The following is a 10,452-nucleotide window of genomic DNA, read 5'->3' on the forward strand; positions in this document are numbered from 1 at the left end:
GTTTACAGCTGAAAGACAAATATATGGAACACAGGGTTTTAATATTGCCTTTTTTGAATGTTTTCGTTTCAATTAAGGTTGAACACCCATATCACCAAGCATCGATGTATTTCACTACGCCATCAGTAGTAAGTCGTATAAAGGTTGAAAGTTTACATACATATCTATGCCTTAGGCGTAAGTTTGAATGTATACTTTCAATGCATTGTACGGTTACCAGGGTCATTTGCCTATTACAATGAACTCTACATGGGTTGATAGACATGTTTTCTATTATGACACCCATTTTTGGAGGACAGCCAGAGAAAGAGAGCGACGGTCACACTAACTACTTGATTAGTAGTTGGATTCGGATATAAGGAGTAATTTTCATTGTATTTCATATTAGTAAGAGAATTGAATTCAATGAGGATAGTTTATTTGAGAGGATATTAGTGGAGAAAAAATGAGTGGTGCATTTACACTATTGGAGATTAATGATGGAACCGATAGCAGCAGCAGCAACGATATACGAGTACCCAATGTAGCTGTGGAAATAACAGCGGGCTGTAGATTATGTCTTGAATGGGACATTATGTATGCGAGATACGTGATATCATTAAGCAAATTTAAGCAGGAGGAGCAGCTATGTTTTGCTGGAAAAGTGAATATTCTCCATATAAATAAACTTCGGTTAGCATTAGATGTTCTATCGAAATATATTGATGAGAACAAAATGCATCAGTGAATATTATTATTATTGTAATTATGTTCAATAAAACTGTTTCTAAATCAATGGTATTTTTTCTTTTTTCTTTCTATAGTAGACAAGCGTATATTTTCTAGAGTACAAAAAAGAGATTCTGATTAGTCTGAAGTTGATTGTGAGAGAGTTAGGACTAAAAAAAATGGATAGATTCGAGAAAGAGCGAGTCATGAGGAATCTAGTTCTTATGGAAAAACATTTAATTCTAGATGATGATTTTCTAGAGTTGTCTATTCAAAGGAGGATATTTTCTCGAGGAATGCTTGTCGATATAATGAAAACTGATTCTCCATCATTAGACTATTGCATGAAGCTTCTACATTGTGGTCGAAATTCATTTACACAAGTTATTGATATATTGATCACGACACGACAAAATGATATTGTGGATATGCTTTTAAACATTTGTTTAGAAATTTAAGACTTTTTTTTTTCATAAGAAAGATGATGCTTAATGATGATTTACTCCTCTCTCTCTATCTCAGGCAATTTTTTTTTTGTTGCTAGCTCAGTTTAATTGTCGGAGTGAGAGCGATAACACATGACAAAATGTTCCATACATGTCCGTTATGTATGTACACACAGGGCAGTTTGTCATGATGTTAGAATTTTACAATGAGTCTGGAGTATGATGAAAAGTGTAGATTATGCGATCCGAATAAATTGCACAGATGATATGCTGTAAAAATAAAAGGATGTAATTCCTGTCTTGAAGAGGTGTGTGACTCTCCTCCTAGAGGTCACCTATGTTCCAATTGTCATTATGATAAGTGCAAGCAGTGGGAGAGTACATATCCCGGTATGATTGGAAAGAATCCTAAGCCGGATTTTAGTCTAGTGCTACGAGATTAGTATCGTCTCGGTTTCAGATTGTTTTTGGAGGAGGAAACTTGTCAACGATTCAACTGCTCGTACATCAAAAGAATGTAATTTCTACGTTATTGGTGTGAATACAATGGGTGTTATCATTATAAGCCCACTGATTTCCATTTGGCTGTGAATGAATGTGATTCACCCCTTGAGAATACTGTTTATTAAATTTCTTAAAATAAGAAAATTGAAACATGTGAGTTCTATATAATTAATGAGAATATTATCATTTACTATAAAAAGAGATATGACAAGAGTGAAGTCACACTCTACTGTAGAAAATTTGACCCTGACATTTCACTACATCAAAATCAGTGCACTTTGATGTCAGAAACTCGACTTGCACGGCTTGCTGTTGACCAATAACTGGGAGCGTATAAAATCTAAAGAGTTGAAAATTCGTTTTATCATGTATATAAATTTTTTTTATTAGTAAGCAATTTAAAATAAATTTTAATAGCACTTAATTCTTAGGGCACTAAAATCAATATTAAATACACTTGTAAGTATATTCTCCACTAGAAAGTCGTTCAATTGAGGTAAGTCAACGTAGATGTTGAGAAACTGTTTGTAGGTGTTGCCACGACATCTGAACATGAAAAAGAGTAGTGCATGAAAGCCACATGTCTTAGTCGCTAAATCCTGTACTCTTCGTTGATTTTGAATAATGGTTTTCCCACTGCTTTCAATAAAGTTGCTGATGTATGGAGCGTAAAATTTATACGATAGGCCAAGAGGATCAAAAAATTCAATATTCTTCGCTGTTTGAAAGATGCTTAGCCAATGACCGGTCTTCAAAGTCGATGGACTGCAATTAACAATGTTCAGGGTATTGTTAACACTTGGAATTTTTTCAATGAAGTCCGAAGGTATGCAATAGGACTTGTACCGGGACATGTATGGATCCATACTAAATACATTGATTATTTGATTTGTGTTCATGGTGCTAGGTCTAGTAGAACACTGCCGTCGGGCGTGATTTCCCAATAGGTTTCAAATTGACTCAGTGATACTAGCGTGATACTCTCAGTCAGAGCATCGGCAAATGTACACTCTAAACGTACAGTCCCTGTTCGTACTATGCTCATATCCTGTGTGCCAGACAAATCCAAAACAATAACCCCATGATTTTTTGAAAACATCGAATCAGTTATTCCATTCTCAAATAGTTGGGTTATGATCTAGAGATTTTTTGTTAAGTTCATACAAAGTTTTATGTGATTTTTTGTCAAGCGACAAAGTGTATAGTGTAAAACCACTCCCTTTTTACACAAGACTAGAAAAATCGAACAAATTAAAATCGTGGGATGATTCACTCCAGTATTAAACAGCGTTGTCACTCTTCACAAAGGCCAACGCCAATTTTGATTGGATTTCTCCATTGATAAATGATGAATCGCTATAGCTACGAGATCCGGTGGCAATGTGACATTGATTGGTGATTGTATGGGTGACAACAAGTTTAATATTGTTGCCATTGGCTCTTAGCTTTTCCACTGCCAATGCAACAGAGCTCATAACCTGTTGTTTTCGGACGTGGAGAATTGCCGATGTGATAATAACATTTGCATCAGGTGCTGTAGGAAGTATTTGTTCAAAATGACCTTTGATGGTGCCCTCTGTCACGTTATATCTATCTTGACATTGGGGGGTAACCATTGTGATATATTGAATATCTCATGATTTAATTTTCTAACCAGATTATACTCATTGGTCACTGCTGTAGTCAACTCACCGTCAGTATCAACACATGTTCGATATTCATAGCCCAGCGATTGTCCTCTCATCTCCTTGTATGCCTTTGGTGTCATCATCATAAATTTTATGTAGCTTGCATAGTTGGATAAATTATTGCTAGTGCTCACCAATGTCCCATTAATAAATACATTAATTTGTTTGAACAGGTTGTGTAGAATGCAGTTTTAAAAGGAGAGACCACCGCTGGCATTTGGAGTTATATTATCCGACTTTTTCTTCGCCACAACATTTAAATCAATAAATTTTGATGATAAATCAATTAAATAGCCTTCATTGAAAAATATTTGAAAGTGTATATTTTCCGAGAGGGGTTGTTGGGGGTGAAACTGTTCATAGTAGCCATACTTGACACTGACATCAACATTTTTAGCATTGAATAGATTCAATGAGGAAGTGATTGATGGATATGATTCCTTGTGAGGGAGATAAGTCATCTTAAGAGAAGAAATCCTTCTTTGATCTAACAATCTTTTTCTTTTTTTTCTTCTTCAGCTGCCTATTGGACTTCGTTGTTTTATTTCTCAAAGTCCTTGTTGATGTCCTTTGCTTCCTGCCTGGATGGAGACTGATGAGTGAATGATAAGAACTCATCCTTTTCACTCCCTCCCAATTTTGTATAGATTTTAAGTGTTCGCCAACGGCTTTTGCCGAAGATCTAATATTTTCCCTAACACTCTTCTTGAAATTCTTTCCTAATCCCCAGACCTGTAGTGTAGAGTCAGAAAAATTTGACGCAGCAGGCAGAAGATATTTTCTGGCACGGGGTAGTGCAGAACGAAATAGCCTAGCAAACCAGCTACCAAGACCAGAGCCAGACATTGTAGTACGTCCCTTGTAGTAGTCCAATCCATTGCCTATTTGACGTGGACTCAAAGCACCAACATAACAGTCAATATCGGGACAGACAAATGGAATTCTTCTATTGTTCATTTTTTAGGTTATTGTACCTTCGTTGACAATGGGTCGAAAATGACATGTAATCACTGCTAAGCCTTTTGAAATTGCTATTGGATCACCTAATTCAGTTCTTAGTGTTAACTGACAGAGCTCCAAATAGGAAGTGTTTACGGGGATATACTGAAGATGCTTTATATTGCATTGGTGAACATGTTCTTGATTGGTTTTTCGTTCAAGAACTCGTAGGAGGGGGACATTTGAATTACCAACCCGAGATGTTTCCACAAATGAAGCGTAGAGAAATATACAAGTGTCCGTGGAGAAGCTGGATGCATAGTCTGCATAGATAACTTGGTCACTACCACTGAAATTTTCTGTCCTAATAATACGTTTTTTAAAACCAAGAACCTCACGTAAATTCTCATTGAGGAAAATTCTTTCATTCTCAAATGGATTGGTAATATAAAGTTTCCTTTGTTCCGTCGAGTAATTGAAAGTGAAACCACCTTTTTTTCGACTTGCAATTTTTTTGTTGATAACTCGACACAGTTCATGTATGTTATTGTATTCACTGTAGGGGATGCTAGCACTAGGGTACTGATTAGAGTCAAAAGTTGCCATTGCAACTTCATCACCGAATTCAAACGTTCGTATTTTTATTTCATATTTACGATCCTTTCTCAGGATGTCATAGGTATTTTTGATAATACAGTCGACAAGAGCCACTTAATATGCACCGTCAAATTTTACGGCGGGGGAGAGTTTTGTCCAAAAATCACTTGTCGTATTCAAGTCATTGTAGAGAGGATCGGAAAAGTTGGACATGAAAGTTACATAGAAATCATTGGGCATTGTCAATATCTTCAACACCAATCCAAGAATCAAAATCAGAGTTGTATCCGATCCATTGAACAAGTAACTGATTCGTACCCTCGCGATTAATTCTATTTAATGTATGTTAAATTTTAGATATTTCACTGGTATTTTTAAAATTTTGTAGTTAATAGGCATAAAATAATAAGATAATCTCCTAATATTTGTTATCACGCAAGTGATAAGTTCTTGGTGTAGTGTCTAGGATTTTTGACACTATAAACAGTTCAGTGGACCACAAGTAAGTCCCCTTTTCAAAAACATTAGTTGTTCTATTAATTCGAACAGTATCACCAACATTGAATTTATTTTTCTTCTTCTTCTTGACAGCCGACGATTCATTGGAATTCTGTTTAAGAAAGGTGTCATTTGTATCATGATCCGAATGATGAACTTCCGTTGGGGTAGAGTTGGACAACGATTAATGATCTCACTGATTATTGGTCAGCATGATTGGACCAATATATAGAGTAAAACCAAATGCATTTTTCAGTAAAAAATATATCGAAATTAAAAGGCAACTAGCTCAGATAAAGCCTTCAACCCATACAGTCTGTATGGTAAGGTTGCAATGATAGTGAAGTTTACTATATTTTTCTAGTACTTTTGCAACATTAGGATTAACAAATTCACTACCGCGATCCGTTTGAATTTTTTTATATGAATCCTGTTGGATAATACTTTCAATGGCCTGAGCAACTTCAACACCTCTCTTTGATCGCAATGGAATTGCATATGCATAACGACTATAAACACTGATTGCAAGTAGAATGTACTTGTACGGTGTATTGTGACGCCGTTGAACCTCATCTAGAGTCAGGAGATCTGCTTGCATTATATGCACTGGGTCAAAGGCTTTAGTTTTTCGAGATTGATTGGCACGAAGTCTATGATTTCTATGCAGAGTGTAACTTGATTCATTCTGTAGATAGTCTTGTACATTTTTAGTGCGAACACCAGCGACTTTGGAAAGAGTTGTGGGGGAACTTAAACTCCCCGCCTCACCAATATTTTCATAAACACCTTTCAGAACTTCAACCATTTTGAACGTAAACACGTTGTGTAACGACCGCTACCCTTTTGTATACTGGCTGTTGGTGGTGGTGGTGGTGATGATGACCTGATACGTCTTCGCTTTTGTCTAGCTATCAGCGGTGTGCTAGTATTTTCCAAAATTGATTTAAAATCTTCTTCTTCAAGTTCAATTTTTAATGGTGTCAATGTTGTTGTTGTTGATGATGATGATGACGATGATGCACGTTCATTTAATTTTTTTAGAATTTGTCTATTGCCAATAATACTTTTTTGGAAGTTTAATTTATTTAGAAAGTTGTATAGATGAGTGTCAAATGATAATATTCCTTTACGATTTGTAACCATATCATAGATTAAATCAAGTAGATTATAGCTCTTGCCCTGAATTATAATCCCTGCCCCATTACTCTCAACTTGAATATGATCACTGTCCAAGAGATAGGGTAGGAGTCGTGTTATTTTTTCAACATATTTGTTGGGCCTTATATTTCCAATTTTCATTACAATCGAATCCAATTCCTTCTTCTTTAAGTGTGATCCACAATCAGACTCTTGTGAAGATGATTCCGCTTGGGGGTCAGCAGCAGCAGCAGTGGCCTTTGAGCAATTGGACTTGTGCTTATTGAGTCAACGACGTTAATCTTGAGGTAAATTCAGTTTTTTATCATAATCAATAGTCTAATTGTCAATTAATTTACAAGGGTAGTCCTCAAAGTGTTCGACTGGTGAGAGAGCGAGTTCTATTTGAGTTAATTTATAGGGTTTTGCCATTCTCTGTCTCTCTTTTAGATAAAACTGTTTACAAGTCCTGCAATTATTGGCAGTAAAAGTGTGAAAAAGCTACCACCCGCCTGAAGAAGTCGTTTCCTTTTGAAATTCTTTCCTTTCTTTTTAGATGCCCATGTACGTACAATAGACAGATGTTGCTTTGCCTGTTGCTTAACTACTTATCGCACTTGAACATTTCCCTCCGTCAAATTTAAACAAAGTTCGGATATTAGATTAATGAAATCGTTGTCAATACCATGTTTTAGTATGGCTTTCCTGAGTGGGGGTTTTGAAGTGCTTAGAACTGAAAACAGATGTCTATTTTCATGTAGTTTCTTCAGTCTCATGATAGCAACTAATAGGTCTTTTTAGTGTTCACGGGGATATATACTGTAATTTCATTGTCAAAAATATCTGTGACTACACGCAGATCCTCGGGTGTATTTTGATTAAGATCCAATAGGATGTAGCCGTAGGGTTTATTAGTTGCCTGATTGTATGCTGAGAGCAGAAATTTGGGGGCGCCCGGATAGATTTGTTTATTGAGAGTTATTAGCGAGCTAGAATCACGAACAACTCTGTAGATGATATAGTAGGTACAGTTCAATGCAAGTGTTCGCATACATTTGCTCTGATGAAAGAGATTGTGTAGAACCAGAGTAACGGAAATCTGTTCTTGACGAGAGCGAACAGTGAACAGTTTTAGCATTTCCTGGGACCATTGTTCAATAGATTCAGCAAGATCGTCAATGATCAGCCAAGATTTTGGTTCAGTAGTGTTGGAAATATAAAGTCCATTTATGAATTGTACCTTATCAATCCCCGGCGTGGCAGCAATCGCAATTATTTTATCATATTACTCCTGCAAAATAATGCAGATATAGTAGATTTTTCTAATCTTTTCCGCAAACATATTATCTAAATTTTTTATTATTTTAGTCAAGAGTGTTGCTTTTCCCAGCACTGAAGGCCACCACAGAAACGACCTGAATTGTGTGCTAAATTGGTACATGTCCTTCTCCATAGTTCACCTACACAAATAACTGTAGAGTAGAACTGTGTAACGGCTATATAATTTTCATATTACTACTACTCCGCTCAAGAATAATAACGAGAAGAAGAAGAGGAATAATAAAGAATAATATTTTCTTTTATTATATACATAAAAAAGGTAACAATACTTTAAAAAAAAAAATACTACATTGAAAAAGGCACATTAAACATGAATAAAAAAAAATACACTTTTTTTTTAATTTATTTATAATAAAAAAAAATACAACATTTACATAACCACAAGAAAAAAACAAACAAACAAAAACTTAAATAAATACACTTTTTTTTCTGTTTATTTATTTATAAAAAAAATACAAAATTTATTGGACTAATGCGCACTTGAAATATCATACACTGTTCTTTACACCTGGTAATTTTTGGGGGTCCCCCCTCCCCCCGGGGGGCGGGGCCGGGCGGGAGGCGGGGGGGGAAGCGCCGGGCGCCGGGGGCCCCGTGCCGGGGGGCCCGGGCCGGGCCGGCCTTAAAAACCGGATAATTCTATTCCTTGCAAACACACACACACACACACACACATTTAAAATTGATTGTGATAGAGAAAAAAAAGAATTAAAAAAAAAAAAAAACCTAATTACCCAAAAAAAAAAACCAACCACCCAAATTAAACTTTTTTTTTTTAGTGAATTTAATTTAATTTTTTTATAACGAGTTTTTTTATTTAATATGTAAATTAAAAACGGTCTGTAATTAAATAATTACCGTGTGGCAATACCTTCACACCATCCTCAAGTACATAGACTTTGTCCGATATGGCAGACATGGCGTTTTTCTAAACTCTAACTGTGTAGTTTTTAAATTGTAAAGAGCGAATCGCCATGAATTTCGCCCTTGGCACTTAAATACGTTACACACAGTTTCTATACACACTCATGTAGAAATTATTTTTTACAAAGTGTGTAGGTACCCCCTTGCAAACTTGTTTGATATCCTTGCCGTGCGTTTCCACACAGTATACCTTCGGACCCGGAAACACACCACTGGATATCAGATCGCTACCTGTTTCAGATTTTAACATTAACAATAGATTTGGGGCCTGGCGTTTCACTAGCTCTGGGCCGCGGGGTTCATCCAAATTAGTGTAGTCTATTCGTGAGCTAATGTACTCGCCATTTTCCAAATCATTCAATAGATTTTCAGTTTTTACTTTTAACAGGAGTGAATCAGTGTCCCCGTAATACACTTGAACTTGTCCTTCAATCTGCCACTGTAACCTACATACATTATAATAAAACGACACAATGAGTTTCTTGGATATTTCAGCTATTGCATTTCCACCTGTAATATTTTTATTTAATAAAGTGTTTCTTTTCTTGCGATGTAGGATCAACATATTAGAGTCTATGATTTTGAACGATGTGAATTTTTTATAAGCAATGATTATAGAACAATCTTTGGGGTTGGTTACAATGTCACATCTACTTCTGTTTCGTACTCTCTCTCACATATTAACGAAAGCTGAGTTCAAAATAAGTTTATAGACTTCTTTTTCAACTTTAGTTTTCGCTTGTGAACGCTTACTGACAAAGGTGTCAATAAACGTTTTCATGTAAGGCTTTTGATCAAATTGGAGGGCTCTATGAATATTTGTGACCTTGAAACCATTGGATACCATCCATTTCAATAGCACGTGATGAACAACAATATTCTTTTTCGGGTTGAGGTCGGCAATTAGTTTTTTTTTGAAGGTACCCAGTCCATACTCCCATCCTCGACAAAAAATAAATTGTGGGGACTCCGAGAGTCCCTGCCCACCAGTCTATTTATTCACGGAAAAACAAAGTCTTTTACCGAGTCATGAATTTCCATTGGTATTTCCCCGTCAATTTAAAAAAACCATCCCTGTGCCCCATTCTCCTCAACGCTAGCAATGTCGGGGAACTTCGAAGCACAGGGATTGTCAAGCCCTTTATAAGTGCCACACGGCAAACAGTAGTGAGACATTGCCGATGGGTAAAGAGACGTCATATCCAAAAAAACTGCGTCCGACTTTTCATCGGTGTGCTGTCCACTCGGATCAGTTTTCATGATACGATCCCCGTGAAAAACATACCCACCCCGCAATTATATCGCTAAAAAAACATGCTGATACACAACCGTGATCAGAACTATTTATTCATTTCTGATTTTAATTATAAATTACATCACCAAAATGGGAGTGGAAAAATAATAAACTAAATCCAACCCAAATTCCCCATAGATTTTATTCGTATTTTTGCACACAATGTCCAGAGGAATGAGTACGTCACTGGCCAAGTATAGTTTACAATAATACCACACTTTTGTATACTTGCCCTTTGCCCAACCCCTCCTGGAAAATTTATTGTCACCAAGTGCGCGATCGCTCTAATTTAAAAACGTGTAAAAGACTACCCTGGGTGTGCACGAAACCTAATCCAACTTTAAGCCAGAGTCTAACTAATCCTATGGGCGTTTGC

This window comes from Artemia sp. Qi Xiang Cuo, chromosome 16 (assembly GCF_049724085.1).
Source record: "Artemia sp. Qi Xiang Cuo chromosome 16, ASM4972408v1, whole genome shotgun sequence".
Taxonomy (NCBI): domain Eukaryota; kingdom Metazoa; phylum Arthropoda; class Branchiopoda; order Anostraca; family Artemiidae; genus Artemia; species Artemia sp. Qi Xiang Cuo.